This window comes from Nuphar pumila, chromosome 6, assembly GCF_984573655.1.
Source record: "Nuphar pumila chromosome 6, dmNupPumi1.hap1.1, whole genome shotgun sequence".
Lineage (NCBI taxonomy): Eukaryota > Viridiplantae > Streptophyta > Magnoliopsida > Nymphaeales > Nymphaeaceae > Nuphar > Nuphar pumila.
Window position 1 is genome coordinate 22104887 of NC_143254.1, and position 21592 is coordinate 22126478.

Consider the following 21592-nt stretch of genomic DNA (forward strand, 5'->3'; position numbering starts at 1 on the left):
GACCTTGGGCTCCACCCACAACTGACAGACCTGTCCTTAAGATGGAGGGTGGTCAGGTGCTAAAATGCACAAATATTTATGCAATCATATTGCACCTGCTTTTTTCACCATTGCAAACATACCCATAGTAATTCAACTTTCAGAGAAAATTTTGATTCAGATCATAATGATAGATCCTGTTATTAAGGATTTTCTAGGCAATAAAGGAAAATCAATAAATTTAAAAAATTGTTTTTATGGGAAAATCTGAGAAATTATTAGTATATTTAAAATTTACAAATATATAAGAAAACATACAAATATAAAATCTATACAAAGGCAAATATCATATTTATAACATGAGAATATCACAATATAATCACCATATTCTACAAATCCACTGTATTTTGAAATTTTCACTTTTTTTATAAGGGTTGTATAGATTTCTCATTGAAATTGCAAGATTTTGAAAAATATAGTGATAGATTTTTACCTGGTATTTCAAGTGAAGTACAGACCTTTCCAACCCCTAATCCAGAGCTATTTTTTTTGAAAGACAAGCTGAGGTTAGGCAGATTCCCACAAGTTATTATTCAACGTGGGGTTTTGAACCTGCATCGTTCCACCACATGGAGACGTGCACCGACAGCTCCTAATCCAGAGCTAATGTTTAACAAACAATGTCAAATAAGGACGCGGGCTTAACTTTAGACTGACAAAACATTGGGAAACATGTAAAGATTTGTAATGTTTAATTTACCCTTACTAAAAAACATGATTACCTTTTAATCACACATTGTCTCATTTGTTTTAGATAACTTTCACAGGAAAATGTTTTCACATCCCTTTTATTTTTTTTGGAAGGCAAGATGGGGTTAGTGTTAAAGATAATGGTGATCTGCCTAAGAGGATAGAGTCCCACGGTTTGGACTCTATCCACTCCCATGTTGAAGCCAATGGTGGTCAGCCTAAGAGGATAGAGTCCCACCGTTTGGAATCTATCCATTCTAGAAAAAGTTGAGATGGACTCCAACCGTCCTAGCTCACACTCAAGAAACCAAAAGGCAAATGAAGCCTCGTCTCTTATCCTAATTTAACCTTGAATGTAATATGTTTCAAATGTATTTTATTATCTTTATCTGAAAATTCTACATATTGCAAATTTTATCTTGATATGTATCAACGTTTTTACCATATATAAATTACTTCCATCTCACGGTGAACAAGTGAGTTTGGTGAGGTTTTCCACAGTGAGTTTTTTTCGTATATGGTATCAGAGCTACAAGCTCCTACGTGCTCTTCAATGGCTTCTAACATTTCAGCAACTCATCGGAATGTCAGCCTGGTTTCGATAAAATTAAACCGAAAAATGATCAAATCTGGAGATATCAAGACCTCCTCAAGTTTGTCCACGACTCATTCTTTCAATCAGTCGAGTTCATCACTGCTGCCAAAGGAGGGAAGCAAGAAATCATTCCTGAATTTCTCTCTTGGCGCAGACTTGATCAACTCATTTTGAGCTAAATCAAAGTGACAGTCTCTGAACCTGTACTTGGTCAGATCATGAGAACCAAGACTGCCCATGAAGCATAAAACATCCTAGAGAAGGCTTATGGTTCACAATCACCATTAAGACTCATGATCTTAAATAAAGATCTATCGTTCATCAAGAAAGATAACATGGACATGCTCGTGTACTTGGACAAAATCAAATTTTTGTTTGACTCTCTTGATGCTGCCAATCACCCTGTTGAAGACGATGACCTTGTTCAAATAGCTCTTAATGGTCTTCCCATAGAATATGAGAGCTTCGCTACGTCCATAACCATTGGGTCCTCATATCACTCCTTCATAAATCTTTAGGATCTCATCATAAATAAGAAAAAAATGAGTGCTCATGTTGCATTCCAAGCAACCTGAAACTCAAGAATCCATGCAGACTGCTTTCACCATGGCCATGGATCCTAAGGGGTCAATGGAATCAAGGTAAGGGTCGAGGTAGAAATTTTCCAAGCAATCAAAATTTGTTGAACCAAAATACATGATCCCAAGGTCATCCATATCAACGAGGCCATGTCACCTATAAATACTATGAAAAATGTGAACACAGAGCTAAAAGTTGTTGGAACATTTTCAAGACCTTCTCTGCCATGTCTCTACAACAGAACACTGATGATTATTGGTATCCTGATATCGGTGTAACCAATCTTCTAACCATGGATGAACAACAGTTCTCAAATAAATCAACATATCAGGGCAATGCGTCTATCATGATCGGCAATTGTACGACTACCTATTTCTCACATAGGTGACTTGGTTGGTTTCACTTTTGATTTAAAGATTGTCCTTCACGTTCTTGCAATTACTAAAAATTTATTATATGTGAGCCAATTTACTAAAGGCAGTGATTGTATTTTTGAATTTACCCTATCTGAATTCGTTATTAAGGATCAACAAACAAACATGATTCATCTCAAGGGTCCAAAACCAACATGTGTCTCTACCAAATTAAAACAAGTGATTTTCAATTGATGGCAACCTATGCAGGATGAAAAGCAAACTTTGATTTATGGCACTAGCGACTTGGTCATGCTAATAAGAAAATCATTTCTTTTCTCAACTCTACTAATGCTATTTCCTTTAGTAGAAACAAACAAATAAAAGATTGTGAAAACTATCTAGTTGGCAAGGCTCATAAGCTTCTTTTTGGGCATTCTTTATCATGTAGTTCACATCCTTTAGAGTTACAATATGCTAATATATGGGGTCCAGCTCCTGTGATCTCTCATGAAGGTTTTCAATTTTATCTCTTAATAGTGGATGGTTTTACTCGATTTTCATAGCTCTTTCCTATGAAATCCAGTCTCAAGTGTTTGATTGCTTTAAAAATTTCAAGCATGTGGTTGAAAATAAAGTTGGATTTGTTATAAAAATATTTCAATTGGATAATGGTGGTGAATTCATAAGTCATGATTTTGAAGACTATCTCCAAACCATGGGATTTTTCATCACATTTCCTGCCATCACATGTCCAAGCAGAACGAGCTCGTTGATAGCAAACATAGGCATATTGTGAAGTCAGACTTAAGCATGATAAGTGGTGCCTCTTTATCCTATAATTTTTGGGTTGATGCCTTCCGTACAACAATCTATGTGATTAATCAATTGCCTACATTGGTACTTGGTCATAAATCTCTCTATGAGCTAGTTTTTTCACACCTAACTGACTACCAGCATCTACGTGTGTTTGGTTCCCTGTGCTATTCGCTGGTCACACCCTATAACTCCTTCAAATTTCAACCCAAAACCAAAGCCTGCCCCTTCCTTGGATATGCGTCTTGGCATAAGGATTACATATGTTTTGCCCTCGCACAAATCATACCTACATCTTTCGCCATGTTTATTTTGACGAGTCCTTTACTTTGAAAACATGTTCTCCCTTGCCACTCTCTCGGCCTAAGCTCTCTCAATGGGGCATCTTGTGACCAGTCATGTTGGCTCCCCCTCACCTCTCTCTGATGGAGATGGTGATGGTTGCACCACAACTTTACTCTGCCACTCGAGCACAACTCCACCAATTGTCCCTAGCCACTCGACTGTGCCCAGTGAGTCAGTCATCTACATGGACCCCACATCCGGCTCTCCTATTAGCCCGACCATCACCGTTAGTGACCTGCTCTCACCCGATGAATCATGATCATCACATGGTCACTTGGTCCACGACAGGGTCTCTTAAACCCAAAGCCTACAATGCTACCTTGTATCCCATTCCCTTGACTTGTTTCAACACTATCCTACTTGAACCTGAACACACCTCATTTAAACAAGCATTCCAAAGTCCCAAATGGAGATTAGCCATGAAGGATGAGTACAAGGCCCTCATGCAGAATCACACCTGGTACCTTATACCCCCTTAATCTCATTTGAATGATGTAAGATCGAAGTGGGTTTATCAGATCAAATGTTATGCCGATGGGTCCATTGCTCGCTATAAAGCTCAGCTTGTGACAAAAGGTTTTCACCAGGAGGAGGGTATTGATTTCTTTGAGACATACAAGCCGACTATCAACCCTACATCGATTCAGGTAGTTCTCTCACTTGAAGTTTCTTTTCAGTGGCCTATTCACCAACTTAATTTTAATAATGCCTTTTAAATGGTTTTCTCGATGAAGATGTATATATGTGCCAAACTCAAGGTCTCGAGGATGCCAACTTTCCTCACCATGTGTGTGTGCTTGATCGAGCAATTTATGGACTCAAGCAAGCATCCTGTGCCAGATACCAGTGCCCGAGCACCTATCTAGTTTTCAACAGCTTCATCACATCTCAGTATGATGCCTCATTATTTATTTTTTAAAGCCACAAACTAATTTTCTATTTATTAGTTTATATTGATGACATCATCATCACAGGCAATTCCGCATTGGCTATTCAGTAGCTCATTGTTCATTTTAGATTCGCCTTTTCTATCAAGGATCTCAGGCACCTCAACTATTTTCTTGGCATCAAAGTCCTTTACTCTGCTATTGGGGTACATCTCTCTCAGCATCTGTATATCCTAAACGAGAAGCCAGTATCCAAACTCATGAGCTCCAACTCTCCTTGCTTTCCTGATGCTACGCTTTATCGTGAAATCATTGGCAAGTTACAATACCTCTCTCTCACTGACCTTGAGGTCGCGTTTGCTGTCAACAAAGTCTACCAATACATGCTCCAGTCAACCTTCGCTTGATGGTCCACCATTAAACCTATCCTAAACTATCTTAAGATACGTTACATCATGGTCTCCTGCTTAGTCAATTAGCTTCTACACAACTTAGTGCCTACACTGATGCTAACTAGGCTGGTTGCTCAGATGATTGAAAGTCTATATGAGGATTCATGATTTTTCTAGGTCTTAATGTCATCTATTAGTCTTCCCGCAAGCAAAAAACTGTAGCTAGGCCCAGTATTGAAGCTGGATATAATTCTCTTCATGTACCTCATCTGATGTATTATGGCTCAAGTCATTGCTTGGTGAACTCGGCTTCTTGCCCCGTGCACCACCTATCCTTTAGTGAAAAAATGTAGGTGCCATATATCTCACAACTATTCTGATATTCCATGCACGGACCAAGCATGTCGAAATTGATTTTCATTTTGTTCGTGATCATGTTTGCAAAGGCCATCTCCAAGTTCGATTTATCTTCTCCAAATAAAAACTTTTTGATAGCCTCACTAAACTACTTCCGCTAGCATAATGTAACACCCTGATCTGGGACCTCAAGAGTCCAAGCCCGGTTGGTATTACTTCACATAGGAAAATCATGCAAAGTTTACATAGAGAAAACATGGCTAATTTTTTTTTCATTCTTTTTTCAATAACTCACTTTCTTTCACAAAGTTCATTATTCATAATATAAAGAAATAACAAGTACATAAATGTTCAATTACAAAACAAATTAAAAACTACCAAGTGCTTTGCTAAAGTAGAAGTAGTTGATCATTTCCTACTTGTGCTAGTGTGTCCGAAACCTACAGTTGTAATTATACAAGGGGTGAGTTTACAACCCAGTAAGAAATAATTATAAGTAAATAAAGACTTTAACTTACAATTGTAGTGGAATCTAAGCCCCTAGTCTGGGTTTAGTTTTTAATACACGACAAAATTATGTATGTTTTAATTATTCTTCTTTAACAATCTCAAACACTCTGTCAAATAAAACTAACACTAGGTCGGTTATATCGGTCATAACTGTCTATGGGCGTAGCAACCTGCGTACAACACCCCAATTCTACATATTTGTCAAACAATGAACCATACACTTCTAGTGATCCTCAGACTACCAAGCACTACAGTAAAACAAAAAGAGGACCCCACTGGTAGCTAGCCGGGAGGTTAGACTCAATCTTAATCTCGGCATGGTTCATGCTACATTCTATCCATGATAGTTTTTAACCATCCATGGTCATCTAGAGTCCCAAACACTGTGTGAGCATAACCCTAAGTCATAAATTAAGTTCATCACATTGAACCACATTCTCAAGCTCATAATTCACTCATTCTCTCAGAAGTGATATCGTGAAATGGTCACGATGGATCTCACTCTTAATCTAAGAATGATATTAGAATTCACACTTATCTCATACTAAGCATGCAATGATGTAAAGTCTCTATATCGTTGAATCACCGGCGACCTACTCTCTATGATGGTTGCACTCTTGCCACAAACCAAGTAGCCCTTACCACAAGTCATCACTTTCAAAATTTAAGGGGTTATGCATGCTAATCTTAATATAACCATTCACATGACATGAATAAAATAAAGAGACTCAAGTCTAATCACAATTTCATCATGATGTATATTATTAACAATTTATCACACAAATATGCTATCATAAAAAAATCTCTTTCTAATATGCATGACATATCACGACTAACATGTGTATCTAATCATCTCATAATTTCATGCATGGTCATTTTATGCACATCCTGTTCACACTCAAAAGCTATCTTTCTAATCATGCTAATTCACACCATTACAATAACATATAATGCAAAAAAGTTTATTCACAACTAAAATTGCTTATAATATCCCTTACCTCGAATACGAATCTGGTTTCTGGTCGAAATTGAGTATCAAGATGCTCTAACAGTAGGATATGATCATTACACAAGCATATTCGTATTAATACACATAACCTCTTATATTTTAACAAAATTATCAAAATACCTATTTTGAGTTGACTTATCAAATCTAGATTTTTGTGCCCTAAATTTGACTAAAATCAGAGAACATAATTTTTTTTTATGATACAAGTCCAATGCACCAAACCTCACTCAATTCAGAGTTCAAAGTGCAAAGTTATATATGCTCATTTTACCAAAACAGATCTTGGGTACATATGAGGGTACTTTGGTCATTTCAATAATTATTCTCAAAATTCAAAAATAATTCACAAACTGGATCCAGATCTAGATCCAAATCTATTTTTGATTTGGATCCACAACTGTCAAACCAGATCTAGACCTATTTTTTATTTAGATCCAAAACTGGTCCATTTAGTTATGAGTTTGATCATAATCCAGTTTTCATCTAGATCCAAACCCAGTTTTCATTTGAATCCAAAATTGACTCATTTAGTTGGATCTAGATTTAGTTTTGATCTGAATCTAGTATTGATCCGAACCGGATCCAGTTCTATTCTAGATCCAAAATAGTCAGATGGGATCAGACCCAGATCTCTCTAGATCTAGTTCCATTTGGATCAGTCCACATTAACTGGATCTAGAGTCGGTCTGATTCAAGTGCGAATTGAGAACCGAGACCCAGTCAAACCCGACTCGGTCTGGTTTACATCCAAACTGGTTCGATCTATTTGAGTCGGTCTGACGCGATTTGGTCTAGGCCGGTTTGGTTTTGAGTCGACTCAAACTGAACCAGTTCAGTCTGAACTGATTTGGTCAGAACCAGTTCGACTCAAATTTTTTTTAAACTCATCAGGTTCGGTCTGGGTAGCGCCCAGACTGACCTAATCCTTTCCCTTTAAAATAACACGTGGAAGGGGCTCTACCCCTTCCGTTTTCTCAGACGCAGAGGGACCGGCCCCTGAGTCGACCCTCTCTCTCCTTCTCTCTGTGGCAGAGGGGCCGGCCGACCGACCCTCTCTCTCTGCAGTGGTTTTCTTATTTTTTTTGTTTCTCTGTAACTCGTCGGCATCAATGGCTGCCAGCCCTCGGATTGACTGAAAAAAATAAGAGAAAGAAGGAGAGGATCACCTGCGTCACCGAGCCAAAATTCTGGTAAGCTCCTCTCTCTGCAACTTGTTTTCCCTTTTCTAATTTATTCACGACTCTTTCTCTCTTTGTCGCTCTCTGATTTCTTTGATGGGTGGAGAAGATGGTGCCTGAGGGCTTTTATAACCCTCACTGAGGGTGAGGATAAACCTCACCCCCACTTGTCGATCGTGGGGGTGAGGTTTATCCTCATCCGCCCTCCTCTCTACATGATTCAGGGAAGGTGGTTCCCCGATTTCGGGGAAACTGTCTTCCCCCCTTTTCTTTTTTTCTTTTTTTAAATTTATTCCCCCGACGAAATCGTCGGGGGTGGTTTTACACATAATTTGTTGATATTCACAACAAGGTCAATGTGCGTCCTCCCACACTGAGTTTGAGAGGGCGTGTTAAAGATAATGGTGATTTACCTAAGTGGATAGAGTCCCACGGTTTGGACTCTATCCACTTTCGTGTTGAAGCTAATGGTGATCTGCCTAAGAGGAGAGAGTCCCACCGCTTGGACTCTATCCATTCCGGTAAAAGTGGAGTTGGACTCAACTGTCCCAGCTCACACTCAAGAAACGAAAACGCAAATGAAGCCTCGTCTCTTATCCTAATGATGTAACCTTGAATGTAATATATTTCAAATGTAATTTTTATCTTTATCTTTGGCTGAAAATTCTGTAACAGGTTTCAGATTTTATCTTGATCTGTATCCAACGTTTTTATTATATATAAATTACCTCCCTCGCATAGTTAACAAGTGAGTTTGGTGCGTCTTTTCCTTATAGTTAGGCAGACCCCCACCACCAGCAGTTATTATTCAATGTACCATAGGGTTTTGATAGCTCGTACCAATCCCTCCACTACCATCACAAATCCCATTGAAAATTCTCATTGTATGGTCAATAAAATATTTTTGAATTGGGTCATGAATCAGAGTAGATTGAAGACACCCACAACATATATATATATATATATATATATATATATATATATATATATATATATAATATAACATCGTTCTTGGTCATTCTAGCATATTTAGACATGCATCGGTGGAAGCTCGACAAGTAGCCCAAGGTCCATAAAATCGTAGAGGCTAGGGCTTATGTCCAAATTATTCAGTTTCTTAGTTTGAACTGTGAAATTATCCAACCCGTTTGTGCTCCTACTCTTGCAAGACAATGAGATAAATGATGTGATACCAACTTTGACAATTTTGACTTGGATCTTTCAAGCTTTGGCTTGCTTTCGGTAGGAAACAACCCTTCGACCTACCGATGGATCAAAGATACAAGTACGAAAAGAGCAAAAAGGAGAAAATAAATCACACATGAAAATAAAGATTTTACATGGTTCGGCAAAAACTGCCTACGTCCACGACAGCATTGAGACTTCATGTTTTATTGATTGAGATAAACAATACAAAGGTGATGCCTCTTTAAATAGGAGGAATCTACTAATTTTACATGGAGTCTACTAGTGTTGCTGAATACCCTCCAAAAAAACTTTGCTTTGGGGCTAATGCCCCGGAACCAAAAAGCATCAAGTACATCACATATTTGATCTCTTAGCCATGAGGCCCAAAGCGTAAGCAAGGCTTGGGTTTTTACACCAATGAGTCCGTGAGCGAGGGAGGTGGGTTTTCCTGATTTTCCAAATAAAAAAGGTTTGTTTTTTTTTCTTTTCTTTATTAAAGCAAGCCAAAGGATTGGATTCCATGGGGTTTAATGACTTCAATTTGCATCCTTTGTCTAAGATAGCCTGGTCCTACAGGCATCCAATCTTGCGCTCTCTTGCTTTCCCACTGTTCCAAGTGATAATCTCAATTTGGCGTTTTAAAATAATTCTTTGATCGTATACTTGATGAGCTATGAAAATTGACCAAGTTCAAGAATTTCGATATTTCTCATTATCAATAGTATTGTTGTTCATGAACTTGGTCAGTTTTTACTTTTGTCATCAAAATAACATCCTAATGATTTGCCTAAGAGGAAACATTGTTTTGTTTCTTTATTGATCATTCTTATCTGCTTGGCTTCTTATTCAAGTTGGACTCCTTTTTTTTTGGGTCAAGTTGAAGTTGAACTACTAGCAGTAGATAATGCTAGATGGTTCGTCAAGCTCAATAATAAAGCAGCTTATTATAGGTAGCATTAAACAACATGGAATATTTTTATATGAACCAAGAGCTCCATCCACTGATAAATGATCAGAGCCTGAACATGCCCTGTTCAGTTCGTTTGGCTCTTTTACCAGCCCTAGTCTCAGGTTCCAATCCCATGGTGTTATTCTCATGGTATTTATGTTTACAACTTAAGGCCCATTCGGTTGGATCATTCTTATTTACTTTCTCATTTGTATAAGCAGCCCAACATAAAAACTTAAGCTGTGAGAAAGTGAATCTCATCTGCCTTAGCAAACTGAGTCTTTCTAATTTGTTTGAGATTCACAATCACATGAGATCCCACGTTATTTTGAATCTCAAGCAAATTAGAAACTGAATCTAAATCATGTGTTTTTTTTAAAGGAGCAGCCGAACGTACCCTTAAGCTTATGATCTACGTTGAAAAATTGCAGATCTGCAAATGAATTGTAGGATAGACTGGTCTACAGTATGAATATGGGGATTCTGAATAGCACGAATCAGGTGATGTGACAAATCACAGTGAAAAAATGCTCTAACATCCCCATTGTCCATTGATCTAATTGTTGGGTTTCCCTCCTTATGGGACACATCTATCTTGGAAATGGATCGTCTGATAACTAATCATTTATGGCATCATCAGTTGTTCAATGCACATTCATTGTCGCGGCAGAATTCTCAAGCATGACACTTGATCTTCTCAAGGATGATTCTTATATTCGCTGGATAGCGATTTGTAGACGTCCTCACAGTTGAATGACGATTCAACTGTTCAGAGTTTTAAGGATCAGTGATTTGTCGATGACGATTTGTGGTTAGTGCTTTAAGCTGCATAGTGATTTGTTTCAGTATTTATTGCATAGCAATTTGTTTCAGTATTCGCTGGATAACAACTTTCAGTATTCGCTAGATAGCGATTTGTATTACTCACTAGATAGCGATTTATGATAAGGCGTTTCAGGTGCATTGTAAGTTGTGCAAGACGTTTAGTCTTCTGCATTAAATACGGGTCTCGTCCTTTATTTAAGGGATGGATGAGAGAGAGAAAAAAGAGCTGGAAAAGTAGGAAAGAGTGTGTGATACACTTTTAGGGCACCGAAAGGGTGTGTTGTGAACAAAGTCAAGAAGTGTTGTTACACTTCTTTCAGGATAGCTTCGTGAGGCCGGTTCTTGAGAGTATTTGTTTTTTATTCTTCAGTGAGGTATATCCTCTTTGTTTATTTCATTACATCTTCGTGTGTTTGTAAGGGCTTATGCCTTTTGGCCACTCTGTAACTTTGTTTGAAGATAGTGGAAGGTGATGACCTATCGGTCGCCGTGGACATACCTCAGTTTGAGAGGGAACCACGTAAATCTTTGTGTGCTTCTTTTGTTTCTGCTGTTGGTTTTCTTTTCTTCCATTGTCATTGTTGTATTGCCTCAATCGATTCACACTTCTGAAAAAGCTAGTTTTTTCTAACATTTGGTATCAGAGCCTTGGTTCCTCTAGTCTCAATTCATTATATTTGTGTGTGAAGTCATATAAAATAATGTCAGTCGTATGATCAGTTTGAATGGCACAAACCTGATGATCTGAAAAACAAAAATGAAAGACCTTTTAGTTTATAAAGATTTGGATGGACCTATAGAGGGGGATAGCGGCAAACCAGAAGAGATGAAAGATGATGAATAGAGAAAGCTAGACAGAAAAGCTGTCGGTTTCATTCGACAATGGATTGATAATAGTGTTTTTCATCATGTATCCATAGAAACTTCGGCGCATGATCTTTAGACCAAACTAGAAAGTCTTTATGATAGGATGACAGTAGTGAATAAGGTCTTTCTATTTCGAAAGCTTGTGAATCAAAAGGTTGTGAACCTCAAATATAAAGAGGGCAGCTCTATTGCAGAGCATCTAAATGAGATAAAAAACATTGTGAATCAGTTGGCCATAATGAAAATCATTTTTGATGATGAGTTACAAGCCTTGTTGCTCCTTAGTTTCCTTCCTGAGAGTTGGAAAACCTTAGTGGTCACAGTTAGTAACTATGCATTTGATGAAACAGTAACGATGAGCCAAGTTACCAGCAGTCTGCTGAATGAAGAAACTAGAAGAAAATCATCAGGTTCTTCTCTCTTCGAGACACTTGTGATTGAAAATCGGGGGAGAAGAAGGAGTAAGAGCAAGATTCTATATTATCATGACAAATCCATAGGTCACTCACACTCGAGTTCAAATAAAGACATCGAGTGCTATTACTGCCACAAAAAAAGGCATATGAAGTGGGAGTATAGGAAGCTCAAGTTCAAGGAGCATAACAAAGAGAAAATCTTAGAAGAAAAGCAAAGTGCCACAGTGATGATGCATTAAATCTACATAATTTTAATACATTTTCACTGCATAAATGCATCATTTATAAGTTTAAAACCCAGACTTAGATGCATATTGATGTCATGGAGCTACGGTTTGAATTTCGTCCGAATCGGACTTAAAACGAGGAAGTTATTGCATTTATAGTGTAGCGGGTCAAACCTCGGAGCAGATTTGGATATTTTGGATCCAAACGTCCATCTGAGCCTTGAATCTGGGCCAAAACGCACTATGTCAACCCAACTCTACCCCATTCTCGAGTTTTACAAAATGTTTTCCAAAAACCCCTCCTCAGAAATGGCGCCCAACCATTAAGTAGTTTTTAATCCTTGTTTTGGAAATATCCAAAACAAGGGCCTATCAATTAAATAGAAAGAGGCACCCAGCAATAGGCGTCTTTGCCTAGGATTTTGTGCCCTAAGGGCACGATTCTTACTCCATCACCTTCTTCCCCAGCCACCCCTTGCATCCACCTTCTTCAACATCCATGGCCGCCAAGAGAAATCGCAGCAGCCCCTGGAGAAGCCGCCCTTCGTTCCTCCATTTCTATTCGTTGCACACCTTTCTTTTCTTTTCCCCCTGTTGAAACTAATCATCCATGCTGTGTTTTTGCAGGTATCTACATCAATGGAGTGTTCTAGCCATGGTAGGGGTGTCGTCTGCCCCTCCATGGCCGGCCGGTCCTTTCCCCCATACGGCCCTCTACGCCCTTCACCAATGAGCCTTCTTCTTTATTCCGAAGCACCACTACCTGTAGATCCCAGCAACTTGCAACAAAGCGATGTTGGACAGCATCAACGAGGTTCCTTGTGGCACGAATCCATGGCGAAGATCGCTCACCCACTACCCCTCCACTCGTCGGATCGCCCTTGCGGTATGATCTTCTTCGTTCCCTTTCTTTTAGATAAAACCCATTGTGTGTTGTGCTGTGTACATGTTCTTGTTTTTATATTTTTCGTTCATCCCTAGTGTAGAATTTGTGCATAAACGAGCACATAGATGACATCTAGGTGTTTTCTTTTTAGTTAATCGTGATTTACATTGCAACTTTGGTTTTTGGGTGAATGCATGTATGATTTAATTTTTGGATTGTGTGTTGCCTGCGTGTCTTATGTTTTCCAGCCATAGCATAATTCGTTTTTACTGAACCCAGCATATTAGGTAGAGTAGATGATTTAAGTTCTGGTTTTGTCTTTTATTTTGCTTGTTGATTTATTGGATCATCGTGAGTATTGAGTTTTGTTGATTTGTTTAAAATAAATAGTTTAACTCTAGTCGGATGTATCATGTTTTGTTGGAATATTAGTTTAATTTAGTTAAATTGCTGTGTAGATTTAGGTAGTTTTAATATTGTAATAGATTTAGTTGATGAATTTTTGTTTTGATTTTGAGTAACCGATGGTAGTGTATGTCGATAATGCATTTACTGTTTTTGTTTCATTTACAACTTATTATTAAAATTAGTATTTGTGTTTAATAGTCTAAAAGTTCAGTCATAATCGTGTGTTAGTGTAGTTTAATTTAGAGTCTTGATTGGCGTCATAGTGTTAGTTAAAATGTAGTTCTAATTGCTTTTTGTTTTGTAAATTAATGTAGTGTCTTGTCTAATTCTTGTTTGGTTCAAATTCTGTATGTACAACATGATAGGTTAATATTTGATACATTTTAGAATAGATATAGTCATATGTTAATTAGAGTGTCTAGATTCATTGAAATTCGTTTTAGTCAATTTAGAATTAATTTAGTTATATCGATTTTTATGTAGTATTTAACCTAGTTAGCTAGTTCCAATTCATATTTTGTTTATCATTCATATCCTTTGAGTTATTTGTATTTAGGTTAATTTAGTTAGGGTAATATTGAATTAGATTAACTAATTAATTAGATTTGCATTTTTAGATGAAGGGTATAGTGGTATTTTTGGTCAAGGGACAATTTTGGTAGGTTGAAAAACTCACCCAATTTCGTGGAATCCTATCGAGGAAATTGTCACCCCTTTTAATCCAGCAAATATAGAAACATATCTCCTTTCAACTTTGGAAACAAATGGGAGTTTCAAATTCATTCCTAAAATCGTGTTTTGGGAAAGATTTTCAAAAAGGGTCTAGAGCTTTTAATGAAAAGTTAAAAACGTGTGGGGCCATTAGCTGGACGGTTTTTGCAATTGTAATCTTTCCAATTAGACTATTAAGGTAAGAATGGATGGGTGTGGTTACTTCCAAATTTGTTGCATAGCATTTCTAACCCTTTATCAAATGCATGTTCTGACCTAGTACAAATAGACTATTAATAATTTTAGTATTCATTGACTTAGAATTAAGTTCTCAAAAATCGTGACTAGTAAGTTAGGTAGTTATGGTGTGTCTGCCTTAGTGTAGTTTGAATTCAATTTATGTGCTTAACTTAATTAGATTCATTGCTTTTTAATTCTGGCATTTTTGTTGTTAGCAATTATTCTTTGTTTATTAGGTAGATTGTAGTCCATCTAGGATGGCGTGTAATTCCAAGTCACATTCTAAACCATCGCCCTAGCTTACTCTAGTTAGTTAAGAACCCTAGCTACATTAACATTAGGTTGTTCGTATTTTAAGTAGGTTTTAGAGTTAATCTTTGAGTATTTATTAAATTAGTTAGTTTATATTAAGAAGAGTACATTAGAATTAATTAGATTTCTTCAAGTAGATATTCTAATTAGAATTGCATCTTAGTTTATGATAGATTAAGTTTAGTGTTTTGTTTAGATTAGATTGAACATCATTTGTGCTATTTATTTAGATGTTTATGTAAGTAATCTAATTGTGGTTATTTTCTGTAGTTTAATAGTAGATTAGCAGTGTTAGAATTATTTTTCCTTGTAATTTAATGTCGTAGTGTCATTAGTGGATTCGTGCAAATGAATAGTGCACTAATTTAAAAACCAGAATTTTACTATATTTTGCACTCGTCATTTCATGTGTAAAATTTTAGAGTTTTCTTAAAAAAATTCTTCTATTCTCTGTATCTGAGTGTTCACTGTCAGCAGACCAAAAATCAGCTCATTTCAAGTTGATTTGGTCTGATTTTTAAGCATTTTCCAAAATCAGCTTTTTCGGGTTTTTCAGTTTCGGGACCTGCGATTTCCAGAATTTTCACGATTAAACGCTTATATCTGGAGCTTCAAAATGAATTTTTTAAATCCGTAAAGTCTGACAGAATCTTGGATCTGTCAGAAATAGAACAAAAGAAATTTTGTGAAATTTGAACTTCTTTTGCCCCTTCAAATTTTCTGTTTGCGAAAAGCTGTCAGAATCCACTTGTGCACTATTTAGGGACAAAACAATCATTTACTTAGTCGTTTGATTTTATGTAGTTTTTAGTATTTTCTAGCATGTATTTATTGAATTAACTGTAGTTAGACTAACTAGGATCGATTTTCTTATTTAGTTTAGTTAAAAATTGTATTTTTAGTTTTCTTTGTTTGTAATTGCAGTTTAATTTATAACTTAGTTCAGAAATAATTGTAGACGTAACTTAGAATTAATTAGTGATTGTTTACTGACTTTTTATTTTCATTGTTGTAGGTTGCTAAGTTAGAAACAAGTCTACAGGTGTATTTACAATGCGAAGTACAGATGCACATGTGGTGAAAAGACAAAATTACCCCTGGCAATCTGGAGAAGACTTAGATACCTGTTTTAGTTCATCTTCATTATTAGATTGTTATTTAATTAGAATTGTAATATTAACATAGTTGTAAATATTTGTGATATTAATAAATTGATATTTTAGATTTAATTCAGAATGTATCCCGTTCCCTATAGATTCGACCCGTACTCGCCACATCTGTGGAAAGTCGGTTTTTATTATCTTTGGTTGATAATTTTCTAAATGCTTTTATTGAAAATAATGTTTTAAAAATACCGCTTACAAAAAGCCAACCACATAGCAACAGTCACAGATGGAGAGCTCATGGTTATCTGTGATAGTACTAGCATCAATTTGATCGGTTAAGCGACTGATTGGGTAATTGACTGTGAAGCTTCATTTCATGTTATCTCACGGGCTGATTTCTTCACTTCCTATTCGCAAGGTGATTTCAGGAATATCCGAATGAGAAATGAAGATGTGTCAAAGATTGTTGGTATAGGCAACATTTGCTTGGAAACAAACGTTGGTTGCAAATTGTTGCTCAAAGATGTTAGGCATGTACCAGACATCCGATTGAATCTGATCTCTACCGAAAAGTTGGATGATGAAGGCTACAACAACACCTTCAGTGATGGAAGGTGGAAACTCACCAAAGGCTCCTTGGTGGTAGCGAGAGGAACAAAGACATGTTCCCTTTACACTTTGCAAGCGAAGATCTGCAAGAGTATTGTGAATGTTGTGGAGACTGGCTCATCCATACAATTATGGCATAAAAGGCTCAGGCATATAAGCAAGAAGGGACTACAAGTCTTGGTCAAGAAAAAGCTCCTAGTAGGGGCAGAAAATACATCTTTGGAACCATATGTTTATTGCTTCCATGGCAAACAGAATAAGGTTTCTTTCTATAGAAGCATTGCATCTAGAAAATCTCATGTTCTAGATCTTGTACATTCTGATGTGTGTGGACCTTTGAAAGTTAAGATACTTGGTGGTGCATTATATTTTGTGACTTTCATAGATAATCACTGAGAACTAAATACCAAGTTTTAGATGTATTCAAGCATTTTCAAGCTATGATTGAAAGAGAAACTGGTAGACAGTTAAAATGTGTTCACTCGGATAATGGTGGTGAATACATTGGGCCATTTGATCAGTATTGCATCAATCATGGCATCAAGCATGAAAGGATCGTGAGGATGACGCATCAACAGAATGGGATTGTTGAGAGAATGAATCACACCATTCTTGAGAGAGTCAGATGTTTGTTGTCACACTCAAAGTTGTCAAGATCCTTTTAAGGTGAGGCAATGAGGACAAAAATTGATCTTATCAACTTGTCTCCTTCTATTTCCTTGAAGGGAGATGTTCCAAAAAAAGTCTGGACAAGGAAAGAAGCTTCCTATGGTCACTTACGAGTGTTCGGCTGCAGATCATTTGTTCATATTTCAAAGAAAGAGAGGTCCAAGCTTGATTCAAAAGCCAAGCAGTGCATATTTCTTGGCTATGACCATGAAGAATTTGGCTACAGACTGTATGACTCTATTGATAAAAAGGTTGTCAGAAGTCGAGATATTATCTTCTTGAAAGATCATACCATTGAAGACATTGGTAAGATTGAGTCATCAGAGTCCAGTACAGAAGATCTTGTTGATTTAGATCCTCTTGATGCACCAGTTGTTCATGATTTTGTAGAGGAGGTGTCACCTCCTCGTAATGATGCAGAAGAAGGAAGTGTTGAGTCAGAGATTGAGGGGGAGCCAACACCCCAAGAGCCACTTCCACAGACTCCGATAAGGAAGTCTACTAGAGAGAAACAACCATCTAAAAAATACTCATCAAATGAGTATGTGTTGATTATAAATCAATGTGAGCCAAAAACTTTTCAAGAAGTTTTAGAGAATGAAAACAAATCTGAGTAGTTTAAGGCAATGAAAGAGAAAATAAATTAATTGCATGAGAATCACACCTTTGATCTGGTAAAGCCACCTAAAGGGAAGAAGGTGTTGAAGAACAAGTGGGACTTCAAACAAAAGATTGATGGGAACGACTCTCAACCGAGATTCAAGGCATGGCTTGTCATGAAAGGTTTTGGTCAGAAAAAGAGAGTTAATTTTGATGAGATCTTCTCACCAGTTGTGAAAATGTCCTCATCCGAACTGTGCTCAGGATAGCAGCAAGCATGAACTTAAAAGTTGAGTAGCTTGATGTGAAGACTGCATCTCTACATGGTGACTTGGAAGAAGAAATTTATATGAAGCAACCTGAAGGCTTCATTGACAAGGGCAAAAAACACCTAGTCTGCAAGCTGACGAAGAGATTGTATGGATTGAAGCAAGCACCAAGGTAGTGGTATAAGAAGGTTGATTCTTTTATGACTGAGCATGGATATTCAAGAACCTCCACAGACCATTGTGTGTTTGTGAAGAAATTTCTAGATGGAAATTTTACCATTCTCTTACTTTATGTGGATGATATGTTGATTATGGGTCAAGACATCAGCAGGATAAGCAAGCTGAAGTTGGAGCTGAGTGAAACCTTTGCCATGAAGGATTTAGGTCCAACAAAGCAGATTCTTGGGATGAGAATCGTTCGTGACAGATCACATGGGCTGATTTGGTTATCTCAAGAGAATTATATCAAAAAGGTTCTTGAGAGGTTTAACATGGATAAAGCAAAGCCTGTTAATTGTCCTCTTGCAGGGCATTTCAAACTTAGCTCAAGTCAATGTCCTGAAAATGAAGAAATTGAGATGCAGAAAATTTCTTATGCTTCGGCAATAGGTTCTTTGATGTATACTATGGTTTGTACTCGACCAGACATAGCTTATGTTGTTGGAGTTGTTAGTCGATTTCTGTCAAATTCAGGAAAAGAACACTGAGCAACAGTGAAATGGATTCTAAGGTATCTTCAGAGCACTTCGAAGATAAATCTGTGTTTTGGAAATGGTGAACCTATTCTCGATGGGTTCACAGATTCTGATATGGCTGGTGATGTCAATAGTAGAAAATCTACTTTCTGGGTATTTGATTACTTTTGCAAGGGGGGCAGTTGCATGGCAGTCAAAATTACAGAAATATGTAGCTATCTCCACCATAAAAGTTGAGTTCATCGCCATTACAGAAGCAAGTAAGGAATTATTATGGTTGAAGAAATTCTTACAAAAGTTGGGTTTGAAGCAAGAAAGGTATGTTCTTCACTGTGATAGCTAGAGTGCAATTCACTTGAGTAAGAATTCCTTGTTTCATTCAAGATCAAAGCATATTGTTGTTCGATACCATTGGATTCAAGATGTCGTGAATGAAAAATTGTTGCAACTTTAGAAAGTTCACACTGATGATAATACATCAGATATGTTGACTAAGGCATTGCCCAAGGACAAGCTTGAGAAGTGTCGGTCTCTAGCAGAGATGGTCGAAGCCTCTTCATAAGTCAGGAAGGGGGAGAATTGTTGGGTTTCCCTCCTTATGGGACCCATCTATCTTGAAAATGGATCGTCTGATAACTAATCATTTAATGGCATCATCAGTTGTTCGATGCACATTCATTATCGCGGCAGAATTCTCAAGCACGACGCTTGATCTTCTCGAGGATGATTCTTATATTCGCTGGATAGTGATTTATAGAAGTCCTCATAGCTGAATGACGATTCAGTTGTTCAGAGTTTTGAGGATCAACGATTTGTCGATGACGATTTGTGGTTAGTGCTTTAAGTTGCATAGCGATTTGTTTCAGTATTCGCTGCATATCAATTTTCAATATTCGTTGGATAGCGATTTGTGATAAGGCATTTTAAGCACATTGTAAATTGTGTAAGACGTTTAGTTTTCTGCATTAAATGCGGGTCTCGTCCTCTATTTAAGGGATGAATGAGAGAGAGAGGAAAAAAGAGTTGGAAAAGAAGGAAAGAGTGTGAGATACACTTTTAGAGCACTGAAAGGGTGTGTTGTGAATAAAGGCAAGAAGTGATGCTACACTTCTTTCAGGACAGCTTCGTGAGGCTTGTTCTTCAGAGCATTTGTTCTTTGTTCTTTAGTGAGGTATATCCTCTTTATTTATTTCGTTACACCTTCGTGTGTTTGTAAGAGCTTATGCCTTTTGGCCACTCTGTAACTCTATTTGAAGATAGTGGAAGGTGCTGACCTATCGGTCGTCGTGGACGTACCTCAGTTTGAGAGAGAACCATGTTAATCTTTGTGTGCTTCTTTTGTTTCCGCTGTTGGTTTTCTTTTCTTCCACTGTCATCGTTGTATTGCCTCCATCGATTCACACTTGTGGGAAAGCCAATTTTTTTCCAACACTAATGGCACTAAATGCCCCTTGTGCAAGTTGTAGGGCTCACCAAAAAGGTGCTGATGATGTCATCATTGGGAGCCATGTTGGTGGCTGTTGATCTCTAGAATGGATGGTGGGGAAGACTGTGAGGATGTTAATAGCATTTTTCCACAGTGATTTGGCTTATAAACTGATTGGCTTTCGATTTTGAGACACCAGGATGTGTTGACTCAAATCGAATGGGGTTGAGTACATGATCTAGGCTTCCATAGCATCATTCATTTCAACCTTTCACCCACAACATTGGCAAGGCCTTAACATGACTGAACCTGTTTTTAGAACTATGCCAACGCCATGCCTGCACCACAGTGACAAACGTTAAAAACAACAAAATCTTGTTTTTAAAAACTCGTGAGAATTTGAAATGTTTTCATAAATCTTGCATTTTTGACAAAATCTCGACAATAAAAAATAAATAAAAATTGCAAAAAATAAATTTTATAAGAAAATATTAATAAAAATAAAAACACACATTTTTTCATGATAAATAGTCATTTAAAATGTAAATATTGTGTTTAAATCACGGTATTTATGTTTTTTCATAAATCTTGCAATATTTTGAAAATCTCGTGATGTTTTAAACTTTTAGGCAATTTCTCACGATATTATGGTGAAATTTTTATAAATCTCGTGATATTTATCACGTAGGCCTGCACGCACACATGCACACACGTGCATGCATGTGGTGATACCTTCGCATGTATGGCTATATCAAATCTAAATATTATGTCTCCAATCATATCATGCTGCCAGTTTGACAATATTCAGTGGTGATCTTCATCTTGGAGAATGCACATTGCAGCACTAAAATTAGGCTCTGTTTGGAGGCCTTGAATTGGAGGTAGTTTCGCCAAGCACTCTCATGCTCTATGCTGTTTCGGAGCAATGGTGTTGCCAAAACATCACCTTGGGAATGGAGTTGGCAACCCCAGCAGGGCCAATACCGCCAACACCATTCATGAGAGGATGTTTTTGGCAACTTCATCTTCAAATGCTACATTTTGGCAAAAACCATATTTTTCCAACTTATGGAAATGGTGTTTTCATCTCAATGCAAGACTTACAAACCGAGACTTAGGTTATGTTTGAGATCCTTGCACTGGGATGGAAACACTGTTTCAGTGTGTTGCCAAAATAACGTTTTGCCAATGTGGCATTGCTGAAACAATGCATTGGGACTGGTGTTGCACTCTTCACGGGATAATTAATGTTTTTGGCAATTCCATCTCTCAACATCACACAATGGCAAAATGATTTTGGCAACAATGAAACATTGTTTCATCTCATTGCAAGGCTCCCAAACATAACATGGAAATAAGAGATCATTACCCTGGGCAAAATAGCAAGATCTCAAAAAAGGATTGTAAAGCATAACCAAGTTTATGAGAAGGATTTTACT